This window comes from Hipposideros armiger, unplaced genomic scaffold (genome assembly GCF_001890085.2).
Source record: "Hipposideros armiger isolate ML-2016 unplaced genomic scaffold, ASM189008v1 scaffold_462, whole genome shotgun sequence".
Classification (NCBI taxonomy): Eukaryota; Metazoa; Chordata; class Mammalia; order Chiroptera; family Hipposideridae; genus Hipposideros; species Hipposideros armiger.
Window position 1 is genome coordinate 1060433 of NW_017731812.1, and position 20479 is coordinate 1080911.

The window sequence follows — 20479 nt, forward strand, 5'->3', positions numbered from 1 at the left end:
TCGGCTGTGTGCGATTTTGCGAGTGTGGTAAAATCGCATAACAGCAAAATCGCATAACAGCCGAGCATACACCCAGCAGCGCTGCTGATGCCTGAACGGTATGTGGAATGAAGTGGGCGGGCATCGGGAGGCCACTATGGCACGGGGCAAGCACTATGGGCAGTCTATCTGAAGTGTACCTGGCGTATAAGACGACGCCCCACTTGGAGGCATATGTTTCAGGGCCAAAAAATCGTCTTATACGCCGGCAAATACGGTACACCTTGTTCAATTCTTGACTCTCTGTTACCTGCCTAAGAAGGAAGTCTATCCTATTTGCAAGATGACCCCATTTACACTATCAGCTTTCCCCCTATTATCAAACTTCCTAAACCATTTCACCATTCTCTAGATTTTTTTCTCCTCAATCTTTATCACCTTATATACTATGTGGTTTATCATACTATTTATTACTTATTATGCTAATATTTTTAATATAGCTGTAAGACTGTATTTACAAACATAAACTCTGAGGGGACTCCTTTTCTGTTTAGTATTATATCACAAATACCTAGAAAGTACCAGCCATTTAAGAAAAATTTGTCAAATAAATAAATTAATAAGTTTTAGATACCTCTATTAGTAAGCATTAGATTCAATTGCAATAAACAATAAATTTACAATGGCTGTAACAATTAGGTGTTTATCTTTCACATAAAAGCAGTCCCCGGGGGCTAGTTTGATGGCTCATGAAGTATCAAAATCTAAATTCCTTCTACTGCTGCCCTCAATATGTGGTTTCTTCTTAGGGTTTGTAAATGGCTCCTGCATTCATAATCTGGGCAGAAGAACAAGGAACATGAAAAAAGGAGGCATACCCCGACATTTAAGTTGCTTCCTAGAAGTTGTACATACTAATTCACTTTCTATTTTATTGCCCATAACTTAGTCACATTGTCACATCCAACTCTAAGAGAGGTTTGGATATGAAGTTCTTATTCTAGGAAGTTATGTGCTCAGGCAAAGATTCACATTTCTATCACTAAAGATTAAGTAAAAAATAAATATTGGTTGACAACTCACCATCTTTGTCACAAAATCTAAGTGCATCTGGTAAGTGAGAACTGGATATAAATCATATAAAACTGTTTATAGCCAGTGTCAGTCCTGGTTTACACATATTGTCACACAATAACTATGTTCACATTCAAAAGTATCCTAATTTGAGCAAAAAATTACAGTCACCTTAGATGTTAGGACTACAGGTCAGTGAAAATATCTGGGCTAACGATGTGTTTCTGGGAATCAATAACACTATAAGAAACATGAAAGCGTTTGAGCTGACCTCTGAATTGGTATATGGATGTAGAAGAAGTCCTACAACTGAGCTCCAAGGTGCTCCAAAATGTAGAGGTCAAAAAAGAATGAGAAACCAGCCAAAAGGCAGAGAAGGCAAACTAGTTAAGTCAGAGAAAAATCATAGGAAAGTCGGTGTCACAAAGGCCAAGGGAAGACAGTGTTTCAGAAAGAACTATGTAAATAATCTTGATAGACGAGATAAAATGATAACTGGGATTTTACTGATAGATTTGACAATGTAAAGAAACTTATTGGTCCTAAAAAATATCTATTAGCTAGAAAGATCACCACAAGATGGAAAAGAAAAAAGAAAAAACAAATTGGAGAAAATAAGTATATGCTTTTTTGAAAAGTTTCACTTTAGCAAAGAAATAAAGGAAGTAAGGTAATATCAAGACACTTTTTCTTTTTAATTTTAAAGCTAGGGTATTTCAGCATGTAAGTATATTGAAGAAAACGATTCAGTAAAAATGAAAATGTAATGATGCTTGGAAAGGAGGTAGCAATTATAGACAGATGACTTTGAGAAAATGAGATGCAATCTAGTGAATATGCAGAGAACTGACCTTATATAGAAACCTACTTTTGAAAGAAGAAAGGCCTACCAAATGAGGGGGTTCAGATTTCATGGTAAAAGCATATGAAAATCTTCTGATTTTTTTTTATTAGTTTCAGGTGTCCAAAACAATGTAATAGTTAGACATTTACACCCCTCACAAAGTTTTAACACCCCCTCCCCCAAGTCTACTACCCCTCTGACATCGTCTATAGCTGTTAAAACTCCATTGACTCTATTCCCTATGCTGTACTCCACATCCTGTGACTATATATTACATTATAGTTGACATTCAATATTATTCAGCTTCAGCTTCTGGTGTACGCTGCAGTGGTCAGGCATCTACACCGTCCATGAAGTGGTCTCCCTAATAAGACAAGTGCCCATCAGATACCCTACAAAATCTTTACAACGTTATTGATTATATTCCCCAAACTGTCTTTTGTATCCCATGGCAATATTGTAGCTACCAATTTGTGCTTTCTAATCCCCTCACCGTCTCCCTCATCCCCACCCCCTCTCATCTAGCAACCTCAGCTTTCTCTCTGTATCTCTGAGACTGTTTCTGATTAGTTTGCTCATTTATTCTATTCTGTAGAATTCACATATAAATGAGATCATATGGTATTTTGCTTTCTCCATCTGACTTATTTCACCTGATTTTTTATTTTATTTTAATTTTCTCCTTAAATAAGGCACAGTGTCATCAGTTAAGCGTAAGGAACAAACATCGGGAAACGTAAGGTTAAATCGAACTGGGAAAATTGTCGAGGTCAGACCTTGCTGTTCTAAGTGAATCTGAGAGTCAATAACATTAGTGTTACCTAGAGCTTGTTAGACATGCATAAGCTCAGGTATCTATCTCACCAAATTTCAGAATCTGCATGTTAACAAGATTTCTAAGTGATCTGTGTGCACATTAACTTTGAGAAGCACCAGTCTAAGAGAGTAGGAGAGCAAATTGATAAGGGAAATGTGGTTGGATTGTTCAAATGATCAAAAGTTCTCCTTTTTCAGTTAGTGATCATGATTTTAAAGTGAGGTAAGATTTGGTTAGCCTTTTCAGTCAATGTCCTAATAAGATCTCCTCTCAGACATATTTTAGTCATTTCAAATGTAAGCCCAAAACAAAATCTGTTCCCCACTAATCTTTCCCATCTCAGTAAATGGCACTACAATCTGCTGTGCTGTTCAAGCCAAATCTTGAGAAATCAACTTTGGCTTTTTTTATGTTCTCTCAAATATATCCTCATCCAATAGGAAGTCCTATGAACTTCACCACTGAAACCTACCAAATTCTTTTCACCTTCTCAGCTGCTATGCTAACCTAACCTCTATCATCTCTTTCTGGATGATTTCAATGGCCTCCTCATGACCAGCCTTTTCCCACTTTTGAAATGTTACAGTCAATTCACATTTTACGAATGATAAAAAAAAAAAATTTAAATAAAAACAAAACACTAGCTGGAGCAACCTAAAATTTTAGTGGACTTACAAACACGCTCTGCTGAGGCATAATTACAAGAATTTGGGTTGGTTTGCACTGAGAAAATAAAGATAAGCCTGAATTTGAATTTGGGAGAAAGGTAATTTGTTTTCCTACCTTTAAGTATTTGAAGAGCAAATAATCACTAACATTTTCTGAGTACTAAAGAACCACACACTGGGCGAGGCAGTGGAAATCCAATATCTCCATTTCTTAAAATAACACTTCATGATAGTTTCTACTTAATTACAACCTCCAAGGCCACGAAAATTAGAATTCTGTCCACAGGGATGGTATAAGAAGTAACTCACAGTCAGAACAGTTTAAAGACTTACGTGAAAATGCCTAGCTGAATGTCACTTGAAATATTCAGGCATAGCAAAGATAGCCACTGGCAGGCACGCTGTGGAGAGGACTCAAGCATCAGCTGGGTAGTTGGGCTAGATGAGAACTAGAGTTTATAGCATCATTGCATCTGTATCATCACAGTTCTGTAATTCATTGAAACCTAGGATTCTTTCCCAGAATGAAACTGAATGAATTTACATTTGGAGAAATGTGTAAAACATTCTCTGGTGTGGGCAATAAAATCTGTTTTCCACCAGATTTGTTGGGGGCCATCAAATTACTAGGAAGATGCAAAATGTCTGAAATTTCAAAAGGATCTGCCAATTAGGTCTGTGGTTGTTAACATCTCATCAATGAAATCAGGGTTGGAAGGAAAATGAAAGTGGAGCCAAATGAATAAATTCATTACACAAACTAGAGAATTTGGTAAAGTCCACACAACCAGTAGAAACTATATTTCCTAGTAACTAGGCCAGATAATAAATGCATTATACTATACTGCTCTACACTGAGATAATCCATATACCATTTCCCCTTTGATGATATAATTTCCTGAAAGTTCTTGCACAGAGTAGGTTTCTTCTCTTCGCCATGTTCTAACCACACTTAAATACTTTTATGTTTCCAAAAATGCTCTCTCTCTCTCCAGATTCTGACTCAAGTATGCTTTCTTTTGCCTAGACTACATTTTATTGCAAATTTGTGCAACACACACAATGCTTCAAATGGCCATCTAAATATATATGTGTGTATATATATATATATATATATATATAAATATATATACACATATATATGTATGTATATATATGTAAAATAAATCATCACCAAAAGCTTTTCACTTAAAAATAAAGAATTACAGGGCCGGCCGAGTGGCGCGATGGTTAAGAACTCGCTTGGGATGCCAGAGGGCCCCGTTTCGGATCCCACATATGAGGGCCAGTGACACTGCCCTCCACAGCTAAGATGCTGAACAACAGCTCAACCTGGAGCTGGGCTGCCATGAGTCGCCGGCGACGGCGTGGGCTGCAGCCCCTGTGGCAGTGGGTTGCCATGGGCTACTGTATGTAGCCAGCAGCCAGCGTGAGCGGCCAGCAGCCGCAGTGAGCGGCCGTCCAGAAGCCAGCGACTGATCTGCCTCGCCAGAGAAGAGCACAATGATGGTGCCAACTTGGGCCAGTGAAGCAACGTCCTCCACAACTAGACTGAAGAACAAGATGACAGCAACTTGTCTGTTCCCCTTCCCCCAATTCCCCAGCACTGTTCCCATCCCCCCAATTCCCAATAAAAATCTTTAAAAAAAATAAATAAAAGAATTACAAACAAAACTAAATTTAAAAGCCAAAGAAAACACTGAACAAACCAGAAGATAACCTCAAGAAAATAAAAACTATAAATATCTTCACTGGGATATGAGCAGATAAAGCATCATGATAAATTACTAGATGCTATGCAAATATTAAAAAGTCAAAGAATCTGAATTTGAAGACTGAAAATAAGATAACATAAAAAACTGAAACCGTGCTGTTGGAAAAGAGTAAATCTTTCACAAAAAAAATTTTTTTTAAAGAAACAAAAATAAAAGAAAATTAGGTGATTAAATCAGATGTTATGTCCAAATAAAGAAAACTATTTTGAAAATAAAAAACAGAAAATTGTTCAAGAAATAAAAACATAAAATTTCTCAGAATTGTAGAACAGAGATTTCCAAATAACAAGGTCTTCAGTTGAGAAGTCCATCTCATAAAATGTATCTGATATTTTATATCTATATATTTATATATATCATATATATATAAAACAATGACATCAGACTTTACAAAAGTATTACTGTCAGAAAATTTAGAAAAATATTTTCTAACCTAGAATAGCGAGCCACTCTATCAATACAGCTAGTTTTAGATATGTAGTGCTGCAAAAATTATTCCATCTATATATCTTTTCACAGGAAGTTACTAAAAAATATGCTTCTACCAATACAAATAAGCAAACAAAGAAGGAAAATATCATGTAATCCAAGATATAAGAGATCTCATACAAGAACAGCAACAAAAGTTCCCAGGATGACAATAAAAGGAAAATCCTAGGATCACAGTGATGCAGTAGGCCAAAAGAAAGCCTATCCAAATAAGAGTAGCAATGTGTAGGGCTTTAGGGATGTGTCTCCAAGAATTAAAACGAGACCAAAGAATTAGCTGATGTGATTGATCATATAGAAATGGATTTTTTGTTTCTGTTAGAGTTTAGAAAATAAATATTTTTGATTTGACAAAAATGTCCATTGAGCTTATGATATGCTTCAGGTATTTTACTAGATACTTTAGAATATATCAGTGAACAAAATAGACAATTACATCTGCTCTACTAGAGCATGCAATCAAGAAAAAAAGTTGGTTAGGAAATGATTAACTCTAAAAAACAAAACAAAATGAAAGACTGCCCAAGAAAGAATATGTAATATTACAGTACATGGAACAACTAAGAACAATCTTTACATAGCCATAATAATTTATATACTAAATTTGATTTTAAAAAATTATGTTAAAACTCTTTTATATTGATTGATTGATTGATTGATTTAAAGAACGATGATGGGCCCTGGGGAAGGGAAATCAATAAACATACATATAAATGGAAAAAAAGGTGTGTAAATGCTACATAAGCATACATGCACATCCCCTATCTCTAACAGGTGTAACCCATTATATCAGCACCATCTCCTGTGGAGTTTGAGCCAGCTCGCGCTCTGAATCCTTCTCCACTCAGACCCACAGGCAACTGCTACTCGAGTTAGCACATGAAATACTATGTAATTGCCATCCAACAAAATGATCTCTAAAATCAGTTTCTAGATCATACTTTATAGAAATGATTTAAATACTAGAATATAATGCTCTTGTGTGTTGATTTATTTTTTATTTATTTTTTATTTATTTATTTATTTTTTTAGCTGAGCCATCCTGCTACCTGTTGGCAGCTCAGCGGCTGCTCAGCTCGGGCTGGACTCGAACCGCTGTTGCTCAGAGCTCAAACTCTTGAGCGAGCTCTTAACCAACTGAGCCACTCGGCCAGCCCTTGTGTGTTGATTTATTGATGCTAGCCACTCTGAACAGAGTGAGATGGTATCTCATTGTGGTTTTTATTTGCATTTCTCTAATGATTAGTGAGGTTGAGCATTTTTTCATATGCCTGTTGGCCATCTGTACGACCTCTTTAGAGAAATGTCTCTTCACTTCCCCTGCCCATTTTGTAATTGGGTTGTTTGTTTTTTTGGTGTTGAGTTGAATGAGTTTTTTATAAATTTTGGATATTATCCCCTTATCAGATGTATCATTGCCAAATATCTCCGTTTCAGTAGGATGCCTTTTGTTTTTTTGATAGTGTCCATTGCTGTGAAAAAACTTTTTAGTTTGATATAATCCCGTATGTTTATTTCTTCTCTTACTTCCCTTGACCAAGGGGATATATCAGTGAAAATGTTACTAAGGGTAATGTCTGAAAATTTACTTCCCAATTTTCTTCTAGTTTTATGGTTTCAGGTCTTACATTTAAGTCTTTAATCCATTTTGGACCTAGAAAACTTTATATTAAGTGAAATAAGTCAGACGGAGAAAGACAAATACCAAATGATCTCATTTATGTGCAGAATCTAAAAAACTGAATAAACGAGCAAGCTAGTCAGGAAAGTCTCAGAGATATAGAGAAAAAACTGAGGGTTGCTAGATGGGAGTGGTGTGGGGATGAGGGAGAAATGAGAGGATTAGAAAGGACAAATTGGTAGCCACAATATTGCCACAGGGATACAAAAGATAGTTTGGGGAATATAATCAATAATGTTCTAAACATTTAGTAGGGTGTCAGATGGGCACTTATGTTATTAGGGAGACCACTTCATGGACAGTGTAGATGCCTGACCACTGCAGCGTACACCTAAAGCTGAAGCTGAATGTCAACTATAATTTTATATATATATATATATGATCACAGGATGTGGAGTACAGCATAGGGAATAGAGTCAATGGAATTGTAACAACTATATATGATGTGAGAGGGGTAGTAGATTGGGGGATGGGGGTTAGCACTTTGTGAGGGGTGTAAATGTCTAACTATTACATTGTTTTATACACTTGAAACTAATAAAAACTTTTTTTTAATGATGTAACGTTCTATGAGAGAAAATATGGCAAAAATTGAGAAGGAGGGTAGGGGTGGTACATATGAGAATTATGGAAGATAAGGATGGAAATTCTCTTGGGATATAATTTGGTATAAAGTTTTTATTTTCCAATGGAAATTATTACAAGAATATTTACTTATTTGCAACCTTTGAAATAGGTGGTTATTCCCAGCTTAAAAATCCAGTTAGTTGCAAATACAAATTTAAAACTGTTCACAAGGATTTTACTATTTTTTTCTGAAGCCCTAAAAGAGGTTCCCAGTTATCTTTGTAATTCAGACTATATAGCTACATCCTTATTACAGACTAATCACAGATCACTCTGATACATTTTGCATTTATAGAGCAATATGCGTATTTTATTGTTTTTATACAATCATTTTAAGATTTAATAAATCTATCTCTCTACATGTCAAATGTATAAACTCGAGGTCTTAGTGTGATATTATAATAATATTTTAAGTACTATTAAAATAAATAATTTGTCTCTATTCTACATTGTGACTTGCAAATTGAGACGTATGAGATGCTTAATGGTAATCATTTGATTTATGAAAGATATACATAGCTGTTTATTTTAATCCATGATAAATAAAATATCTAGTATTTCTATCAAACAACTTCCTTGAAGAAATTACACTTTTCATCATTTTAAAAGTCAAATATTTTTTTAAAAAGTCAACTACTTAGTCTAATTTATTTTTGTTTGACATCATTGTAATGTTCTTATGTTTCAATCTCATTTCTCCCCACCATCTTCTAAATGATGATTTGAAAACTGAGGCTTCCCTAGATGAAACAAAATCATTTTGGAACACTACCTCCTACCCATTAAAAAAAAAAGATAACTTCAGAATTAAGTGTGTTTTGACAAAACAGTGCAATAAAACCAGCTTAATTTCTCATGCTCTAGAAAATGAAATTTAAATGAAATCTGGTTTGTAAACCTATTGTGAGTTTTGTTCAAGAAAGTGTATATTGTTATAATAACTTATTAATACTTATGACTTTCTGCAGAAGATGCATCCTTAGGGTATTAATTTAACTTTCCCATAAGCAGGATTAAAGTCCATGTTCATCTATGGCACTTTTTATATTGCAAAAGACTAAGATCTAGCTGGACAAAAGCATATTTCAAATAACCATAGAAAGAGTACTGTAAATGTAATTTCTGCTTTATTGAAGGGCTTCAGTATATAATACATATGCCATTAAACTCATCTTGTATTACTCCCAATATAGAAGGGAAACCATTTGAATTGCATGCACTTAACCTCTTAAGCTACAAAGCCTGTTTATAAATGCTATGATTTTGATGCATTTAACTTTTCTACAAACCCAATAATCATTTGGGGATCAAATCTGGCAGCTAACAATTTGCCATTAAACATTCTGTCAATATATCATTCTTTTTATAGCTTTGTTATATTTCAAAAAGTGAATGAGCTAATTAAACACATCTGTGAAACTAAGCAGATATTTAACATTGTGGGATGGCTTTGGAAAGGATATTATTATTACCAAAGATATATTTGAAATAACTCAAACCAGAATTAAATTAATTAACCCTTTCAGTGTTCGTTATTGCAATTCAACTTTTTTGTATACAGTATAGACACGCTTTCTGTAAAATACTAAGAGTTACAGGGCCATATGGTAGACTGCTTGAAAATGTAGGTACTTTTTTAAAGTTAAAAGAATAGTGTAAATATCATAAGTAAATCTCTTTATCAAAATGCTTATGTTTTATCATAAAAATATTTTTATGCTTTTAATTCTTCAAGCACTTGAAATTATATTCATTATGGTAAATAAAAATGTGTTATTAGCAAAATTCATCTAATAAAATAAAGCCAAAACAATTTTAAAAAGAAAAGCTTGTAATAATAATATTACCTATGTACTTGTATCTCTTGAATCTCCATTGATCATGGGCCTGAATTTCTGTCAGAGCTTAATAAATTTCAGTTGTTGTAGGCAATTCAGCAGATAGAGAAAACTATTTTCTTGGAGTGTGCTTCAGCAATATGATACAATTATTACTGATTATTTGAGACTGTGATACATGACTCCTCTGAGGATTAATTTACCTAGCTGCAGATTGGTGCAGTACAGTTTCTACTGTTCTATTCCTTTGAGAGATGCTACTATAATTATTGCATGTGGTGTGTCTTACAGATTCTTCTTACACAACATTGCTAATGGTTTTATTTGTATCAAAATTATTCAATTCATAACTTTATTAATCAAAAAGGTTTTATGTATTCTCATTTCAGATTTTGATGAGTTATGATATTTCAACACCACTTATAAATTTTCAAAGAAAGGCAATTAAGATAATCAAATTGGTAAGGTCATGTATGATACTGCTTGTAAACAAGACAGCAGCCATAAAAATCATTTTTATCTGTTTTATAATGTGTTATGTATTGAGAATTGTAATTGACCTCATTTGATAGAAGATAATAATTTGATACCATCTAGGAAATGATAAACCAGGCTATAACACTGCTTTGGTTTGCTTGTTTGTTTCTTTTTTGATACTTTGTGTCACACATGGAGGTAATTTTTGGGGAAACAAAAGTTGAATGATTTTTTTGCATTTTAAATTGCTATCCAAATTCCGCGCTTGACTGTGTTAAAGGTATTTTCATTAAAGAGATTCAACAAGTCATGGAAAACGTGCAAACCAGGCAATATGCAAGACCAAAGCTCTGAAAATTGCAACAGATTATTGGTTAAAAATATTGCTCAAGCTAAAGCAATAAGAGGGTAAAAATTCTCTCAAAGTCCCTTAATTTTACACATGCATACAACTGGGCGTATAAAGGAGGGGGGCAGAAAAAGGGGACATTTATTGATGAATTGGATCTCCCACCTTGGCTTATAGAGTGTGCATTGCCCAGTGTTTAACCGCAGACTGAAAAACAAAGCAAAAACACAAATCAAAGCAAGTGATTTTTATTTTAAAAGGGGAGAAGGGGAACATACCAGCTGGGGAGAGTGAAAAGTTTTCTGCGGGAAAAAAAAACTTCCTAATTCTAAAGTTGGGGGGTGCATCATAGTCTGACTCCTTTAGGGTCCATTATTACACATCGTAAAGCGAAGCCTGATAGTACGCATCCCACCCACTTATACAAAGCTCCTACCCAGAAAAACTTTCCACTTCAAAAGAGACCTTTTGGAAATGTATCTACCTGCACAATACCAGACGAAACCAAACTAGGCATACCAGTATTAATGAACAGACAACAAAAGGTCAGCAGACATAAGACGAAAACAGACTCTTCACAGTAATAAAATAATATTGCAGATAAACTGACACCAGAAGAAAATTTAATTCAAGGAACAGAATAAAGCTAAAAACAAAAATAACTCCAAATTTTATATGCAGATTCAAGAAAATATTTCATCTGTTAAAAAAAAGAAAGAAAAAAAGGAAAAAGAAAGCTCTGAAAAAAATGAGTAACTCAGCAAGAAAAAAGAGCTATTAGAATTTATGAAAATTATTGCAAAAATAAAACAGTATTATAAGCTGTCTCAGATAATAAAATATAGAATATAGAATTCAGAGTAAAGAAATGAAATATGTACTTTAAAAAATGCTTAAAAACTAACAAAAGAGGATGAAATTAGATAAATAATTAAAACTGAAGTAAAATGTAACTTTACCAGTACTGAAGTTATTTTTATTGTGAGTAAAACTAATAAAGATACAAAAAATCCTAGGCTTAACCCCATGAAATTTTACACTGCCATTCTAAAATTTGTTTTAAAAAGACAAGCACTAAAAGCTCCATTAAGAAACAAAACAAAGAAGGCTGGCCGAGTGGCTCAGCTGGTTAAGAGCTCACTTGGGAGCACCAGCTCTGAGCAGCAAGGCCCTGGTTCGGATCCCACATATGAGGGCCAGTGACACTGCCCTCTAGAGCTAAGATGATGAACAACAGCTCGACTTGGAGCTGGGCTGCTGTGAGTCGCCGGAGACAGGTAGGCTGCAGTGGGGCTGCAGTGGGGCTGCAGTGGGCTGCAGTGGGCTGCTGTCAGTTGCTGGCTGGCAGCCAGCGAGGTGTGAGCTACCCGGAGCCGCTGTGAGTGGCTGACCAATGATCAGCATCCGACTGCCTCACCCAGGAAGAGCACAATGATTATATCAACATGGGCCAGTGAAGTGACTTCCTCTCCAACTAGACTGGAGAACAAAACAGCAATTTGTGTACCTGTCTGTTCCCCTCCCCTGATTCCCCAATGCTGTTCCCCTCCCCCCAATTCTCCAATAAAATCTTTAAAAAAAGAAACAAAGAAAAAGTCAATTGCTTTCCTGTCAATAGATTAAAACTGATAAAAATTAGAGATATTTAATATTTCATTTCAAGATTTTAATGTTATCAATTTAGGATTTATAATTATGTAACAATCAAAATTTTAAAAATTTCACATAAAACCAGAACTAACAATGCTGTCTCTGAGTAATGGGACTAAAGCTGGAGAAGGATTGTATGCTTTTCTTTACTCTTTGAAATTTGATTGTTTGTTTACATGGATTGGGTAAATAATTTTAAGTTTTAAGTAAATCCGATAGATACTTTCCAGTATTTACTGAAAGATATTTCAAAAGAGTTGTAACAAGAGTTGCACACTAATTATCCCAAGGTGGAATGTCTTAGTCAGCTAGGCCTACTATCTTACAAGACTGGGAGACTTAATCAAGAGAATTTATTTTTCACAGTTCTGGAGTCTTGAAGTTCAAGGTCAAGGTACCTATGGATTTGATTCTGGTGAGAGCTCTCTTCCAGGCTTATAGATGGTTGCCTCCCTGCTGTGTCATCACAGGGAGGAGAAAGAGAGCTCTCCTGTCTCTTCTTATTTTTATAAGGACATTAATTTCATCATGAGAGCCTCATTATCATGACCTAATATAACCCTAATTACCTCCCAAAAGACCCACCTCCAAAACCATGACATTGGGGATTAGGGCTTTGACATATGAATGAATGAATGAATGAATGAATGAATGAATATGAATTTTAGTGAAACACAAACTTTCAGTCAATAGCCAGGGATAATCCTTTAACAGTCTATGACAGTTCAATTTAAAATCTTGTCTGGGAGTTAGTCTCTAAAATATCCTCCTTTCCTCCATGTACCACAACTCTTAGAATTTGTTCCCTGTATAGTCCCATTTCTTTGAATCTTGGATGTTCCTGTGCCTCAGTCTATACTGAGTGACTTCTGAGGCTAGGTCATAAGAAGTTTTGCAGCTTCTTGGGTTTACTGCCATGCTCACACTTCAAATTTTCCCCCTTAAAACCTAGTTACCATGCTGTGGGAAGCCATTCAGATAGGTCAGGAGTAGGTGCTCTAGTCAACTGACTCACCAAATTTCAGAGAAAATACCAAGCATCAAGTGTTAGCCTGGTGAAAGAGCTACTTGGTGTTCTGCTCAGTTGAGCTTTCACGTGTCTCTAACCTTAGCTACTATGTGACCTCAGCTGCATGACAGACTCCAAGAAAAAAATGCCCAGCTGAGACCAATCAATCCATGGAAACTTAACAAATAATATTATTTTTTGGCACATTAGGTAAATGTTATGCCTACAGACAGCATCCTAGGATCATACCAAAACTACAAATAAATTATAGAACAAGAAACCTCAAGAATCATCTGAAAATTAGCTGAGCAGACCACCTATAAATAAGGATATAAAGAAGAAGCTTTATTGAGAATAGTAGGAGGGGCAGAGGCACAAAATGGGCTGACCCCAAACCCACAGATAATGGTTGAATATGGGGAGGGACACCTTGGTGGTGGAGATACCCCAAGGAAGAGGTACCTATCAATAATCATGTTGAATGTAAAGTCTATATATAAATATATAGACTTTAAAATGAAGACTATAATAAGAGACAAAGAACATTACATAATAATAAAGTGATCAATCCAACAAGATGACATGACCCTAGTAAACATTTATGACCTCAACATAGAAGTGCCTAAATATATAAAACAAACATTGACTGACATAAAATCAGAGATCATTAGTAACACAGTCATAGTAGGGGACTTTAACAACACACTGACACCAATGGACAGATCCCCCAGACAGAAAATTGACACAGAAATAGTGGCCTTAAATGACAAACTAGACCAGATGGATTTAATTGATATTTTAGAGCATTTCACCTCAAAGCAGCAGAATATACATTCTTTTCAAGTGTACATGAAACATTTTCCAAGATAGACCACATGCTAGGCCACAATACAAGTCTCAACAAATTTAAGAAAACTAAATCATATCAAGCATCTTCTCTGACCACAATGCTATGACACTAGAAAACAACTACAAGAAAAACAACAATGACAATGACAAAAAACTGAAAAACTCACAAACACATGGAGGCTAAATAACATGCTACTGAATAACGAATGGGTCAACAATGAGATAAAGGAAAATGAAAATGCAATGACCAAAAACCTATGGGACAAAGCGAAAGCAGTCCTAAGAAGGAAATTCATAGCAATGCAGGTCTACCCAAGGAAACAAGAAAAATCTCAAATAAACAGTCTAACTTTACAACTAAGGGAACTTGAAAACAAAACAAAAACAAAAAAACAAATAGCAAAGCCCAAATAAGGAAAATAATAAAGATCAGAGCAGAAATAAATGAAACAGAGACCAAAAAAAGAAAAAAATACACAAGATCAATGAAACCAAGAGCTGTTTTTTTAAAAAAGATAAATGAAATTCACAATCCTTTGATGATACTCATCAAGAAAAAAAGTGAAAGGGCCAAGTAAGTAAAATCAGAAATGAAAGAGAAGTGACAACTGACACCACAGAAATACAAACAATTTTAAGAAAATACTACAAGCAATGATACACCAACAAACTGGACAATCTGACATAAATGGATAAATTTCTAGAAGCACACAATCTTCTAAGAAGAAACAGATAATCTAAACAGACCAATTGTTACAAACAAAATTAAATCAGTAATCAACAAGCCCCACCCCCCCACCCCCAACAAACAAAATTCCTGGATCAGATGGCTTCACAGGTGAATTTTGCCAAACATTCAAAAAAACATTAACACCCATTCTTCTCAAACTATTTTAAAAAATTCAAGAAGAGGGCAGGCTCTGCAGCTCATTTTACAAGGCCACCATTACTCTGATTCCAAAACCAGACAAAGATATTACAAAAAAAGGAAACTATAAACTGATATCCCTATATGCACAGATGCAAAAATCCTCAACAAAATATTAGCAAAGTGTATTCAGCAATACTTAAAAAATAACATACACCATGATCAGGTGGGATTCATTCATGGTATGTATGGTTGGTTCAATATCCATAAATCATTAACATAACACACCACATAAAATGAAAAATAAAAATCATATGGTCATATCAATAGATGCATAAAAAGTATTTGACAAAGTCCAGCACCCATTTATGATAAAACCTGTCAGAAAAGTGGGCAAAGAGGGAACATATCTCAACATAATGAAGGCCATATGTCACAAACCCACAGCTAATGTACTCAGTGGGGAAAAAGTAAAAGCATTCTCCTTAAGATCAGGACAAAGAGAAGGATGCCCACTTTCACCACTTTTATTCAACATAGTACTGAAAGTCTTAGCCACAGCAACCAGAGAAGAAAAAGAAAGAAAAGGCACCCATATTTGAAAGGAAGAGTAAACTATCATTATTTGCAGATGACATGATATTATATAGAGAGAACCCCAAAGATTACACCAAAAAACTATTAGAACTGATCAATGAATTTGTTAGTGGCAGGATACAAAATTAATATTCAGAAATCAGCTGCATTTTTACACACCAATATCAGACAGAGAAATTAAGAAAACAATCTCATTTACAACTGCATAAAAAAATGCCTAGGAATAAATTTAACCAAGAAATTAAAAGACCTGTACTCAGGTAATTATAAGACTTTGAAAAAAGAAATTGAAGAAAGTATAAATAACAGAAACATATGTCATGCTCATGGATAGGAATTATTAATATAGTTAAAATGTGTATACTACCCAAAGCAATCTATAGATTCAATGCAATCCCTATCAAAATACCAATGGCATTATTCACAGAACTGGAACAAATAATCCTAAAATTTATATGGAACCATAAAAGGCTCTGAATAACCACAGCAATCTTGAGAAAGAACAAAGCTGGAGGTATCATGCTTATTGATATCAAATTATACTACAAGCCCATAGTAATTAAAACAGCCTGCTATTTGCATAAAAACAGAAACATAGATCAATGGAACAGAATACAGAGCCCCAGAAATAAATCTATGCCTATATGGTCCTTTAATCTATGCAAAGGAAACAAGAGTTTCATTGGTGTAAAAACAGTCTTCAATAAATGGTGCTGGGAAAGCTGGACAAATACATAAAAAATAACATAAAATAAAACTGGACAACCTTCTTACTCCATATACAAGAATAAATTCAAAATGCATTAAAGGTTTAAATGTAAGACCTGAAACCTTAAAATTCCTAGAAGAAAATACAAGATGTCAACTCTCAGACATTAGCCTTAGTACTATTTTTACTGATATGTGCCCTCAGGAAAGGGAAACAATAGAAAAAATAAACATATGGGGCTACATCATACTAAAGAGTTTTTGCACAGCAAAGAAAACCATCAACAAAACAAAAAGACATCTTACTGAATGGGAGAAGATATTTGCCAATGATACACCTGGTAAGAGGTTAATATCCATTTTTTTTTAAACTCATACAACTCAACACCAAACAACAAACAAACAACCCAATCAAAAAATGAGCAGAGGACCTGAACTGACTTTTCTCCAAAGAGGATATACAGATGGCCACTAGACATATGAATAGATGCTCAACATCAGTAATCATCAGAGAAATGCAAATCAAAATCACAATGAGATACCACCTCACTCCTGTCAGAATGGCTATCATCAATAAATCAACAAACAAGTGTTGGCAAGGATGTGGAGAAAAGGGAATCCTTGTGCACTGTTAGTAGGATTACAAATTGGTACAGCCACTATAGAAAAGAGTATGGCGGTTACTCAAAATTTAAAAATATAACTACCTTATGACCCAGCAATTCACTTCTGGATATTTATCCAAAGAAATCCAAAACACTAATTTGAAAAAATATATGCACCCCTATGTTTACTGCAGCACTAATTCTTAATAGTCAAGATATGGAAACTGAAATGCCCATCAATAGATGACTGTATAAAGAAATTGGGTACATTTATATAATGGAGTATTACTCTGCCATTAAAAAGAATGAAATCTTACCATTTGCAACAATATCAATGGACCTACAGGATATTATGTTAAGTTAAATAAGTCAGACTGAGGAAGACAAATACCATATGATCTCACTAATATGTGGAATCTAAAGAACTGAATAAACCAACAAACAAAACAGAACTAGACTCACAGATACAGACAACAAACTGATGGTTGCTATATGGGAGGGGGGTTGGGAGGATGGGTGAGAAAGATGAAGGGATTTGGAAGTACAAATTCTTAGTCACACAATAGTCACAGAGATGTGAAATACAATATGGGGCATATAGTCAATAACGTAAAAACTATGTATAGTGTTAGATGGGTATTAGACATGGGGGGATCACTTCATAGATTATATAAATGCCTAAACACTGCACTGTACACCTGAATCCAATATAAAATAATATTGAATATCAACTATAATTAAAAGCCATATATATATATATATATATATATATATATATATATATATATAGTCACGGGGTGATAGTACAGCATAAGGAATATAATTAGTGATATTGTAATAGCTATGTATGGTGTCAGATGGGTAGTAGACTTGTTGGGGTTCTCACTTTATGAGGTATGTAAGTGTCTAACCGTTATGGTTTTTTGTACGCTTGAAACTAATAAAAAGAAGTTAAAAAAAATAAACAAATTTTGTTTGAGTCAATAGTCTCAGGGTAATTTGTTTTGTAGCAATAAACAACCTGCACTGCACGATAGAAACTTAGCATCTGAATCTAAGTATAATTGTCAACAAATCTTTTCCTGCTAATAATGTTATTCCTTTTTAAAAGTTTAGTTATTATAATAGAATTGTATATCAATAAGTTGTAGGCAACTACTCTTTATAAATGCTTGAATTTAGCAAGTGTAGCTTGCTATCAGGAATCAGTCAGTCCTTCAGATGGCTGAGTTCTCAGTTCTATTTTTAAATTTCCTGCATAGAAATCACATTCCTGCATAGAAATCACATCTCTGGCTAACAAATACAAAGCTCCTGTGTTGGGGTGATGGTGTGTGTGTACAGGAAAATAGCATCATGCATCTGACAAGGGAAGTATCATCTTCCAGAAAGCAATGTGTGGGCATAGGTTGTGACATCCACTCGGGTCCACTATCTTACTCCAGAGTTTATGGAAATTATATGCAGGAAAAGAAAGATTTGGTTTGAGGGAAATGAGAACTTAAAAGACTGTGCATCTAGGAGTAAGTCATTGCTATTTAAAGTCTCCATAAGTGGCAGAAAGGAACTGAAATATTCTGGGTAAGACTAATTGAGAGATGCGCTCATGATGATAAATCTGCTTCTAACGTTTTCTTTCTTTTCTTTTCTTTTTCCCACTTTTGGTCCAGGTTTCTAAAACTGATAGACACATATGGGATAATGTATCATCCTACTTGGTGGCAGTATTCTAAAATCCAAATTCTGTTTTACTTAAGGGATGTCTAGTTTTTTTTTAAATGTGGAATATGCCAACATAACTTCAGGGTTTAGGAATTTCACTTCATTGTTGGTCCTATAATATAAATAGATAAGGGCACTGATTATTAATCTGATTTATTATGCTCATAAGAAGACATTTTTTAAATCTTTATCTAAGAATAATTTTTCTAAAAAACACTTTTGGGAAGTCACAATATGGAAATCAGATTAAATGATGAATTGAATACATGCAATAATCTCCTTTCCTTCTATACAAAGACTACATAAAGCAAAAAATAAGATGAATTTTTAAAATGATGGGAAACCTGCAGAGGAGAGGGGCTCAAGACATTTCTAGAAAAGTTCTGGAAAACCAAAAGTGGCTATAAAATCTCCTGATTGGTATGTAAAGGATCTGGTAGCTTTGAGTGCTGACAGGGGAGGATATAGACAAGAAACAATCCATTTTGCCCTCACAGAGCACTGAGTAACTCAGAGCTGGGGCTCAAAGATGATTTCAAGCCATAATTGTACCACCAACGAAATGATCAATTAAGAAAACGGTAGAATAAAGATATTTTTAGAAAGGAGAGGGTTCAGAAATCCTTTAATTCTCCAATAAACGTTTTCATTTAAAGTAACTTGCGACTGTGATCCAGAAATATAGAAAACGAAGAGGAAGTCAGATATGGATTACTGCAACAGCACTCCCATCCGGGGCGTTAAGGGAAGTCCCCGGAAGCAGCTGAGGAGCTCTGAGCCTGGAAAACAACCAGCTTCAGAATTCTAGAGCAGTAGAGATGGATCTAGGAGGGAGGCTCATGGGACATGCTGATTTACATGACGCTGGTCTTCCCCATAGAAGGAAATGTGATCCACCAGGGGAACTTCTCTTTTTCAGGAAATTTTGATACTGTTCAGTAATTAGGAAAACGTGTATTCCAGGGTGATTTCTCGTGGGTTTGTGTTTGTTTATTTGAGTTTCTCAGATATTTATTATAAATTAATTATAACCCAGCAAAATTGTCAGACTACATTTTGAATTCTGAGTTTAAATTATTAAGTTTTATTTTAAGATAAACATAAGGTTTTTTTGTAAAAAAATGTAGTTCTTTGAAATTTGGACTGAGTGTGCCTAACATTATGTGATGAACACTTATTCAATAAAATGTAAGTTCACTGAACTGTTGGATAGATATTTTCCAGAATGTCAATCAAGCTGAGAAAGTACAACTGTCCAGCACAATGAGCTAAAAACACCTTGGAAATAAAAGCTGCAAGCAACTGTAGACTTAATATTGTGAAACAAAGCAGGTTCAGAACTGCATACCTCTCTGTGCCAGATTTTATATAGCTGTACTCCTGCCATTGTAGAGCTTTCTTCAGACCTCACTGAAGAAAGCCCATTTACTTTTCTTTAGGGGATTGACCAATGCATTCACATTGTAGAGAGAAGCTTTTCAATTATATACTCAGTTCTGCCTCTTAAACCGCTTCCATTCTGCACTGATTTATTCTGCACTGTTACATAATGATGCTGACATAACTTCTGTCATGGCCAGAAGCTAGTCATGATTTTCTGACAAAATGGCAAAAGAAAAAAAAATTACCCTTTTCCCAATAATGGTAAATTTCCTTTGAGAGTTAATTTAATCGTTCTATTATAGGGAGGAGGTATGTCAATAGTAGGTTCAATAACATGAATACTCTTAACTGGTACCAGGAAAAAGAAGAATAAGTGACCTAAAATTTAAGTGGCCTAAAATTCTGCCATTTTCTCTAATTATACCCATTACAAAATTAGTCATAGGCAGAGAATGATATGCTGTATCTAT

General features: G+C 34.7%; 1 protein-coding gene across 1 annotated transcript in view; it reads right to left on the reverse strand.

Annotated features, from left to right (window-relative positions):
- Positions 1-20479, reverse strand: part of LOC109395280 (contactin-5-like) — a 1255350-nt gene that overhangs the window by 1038608 nt on the left and 196263 nt on the right. The window lies entirely within an intron of this gene.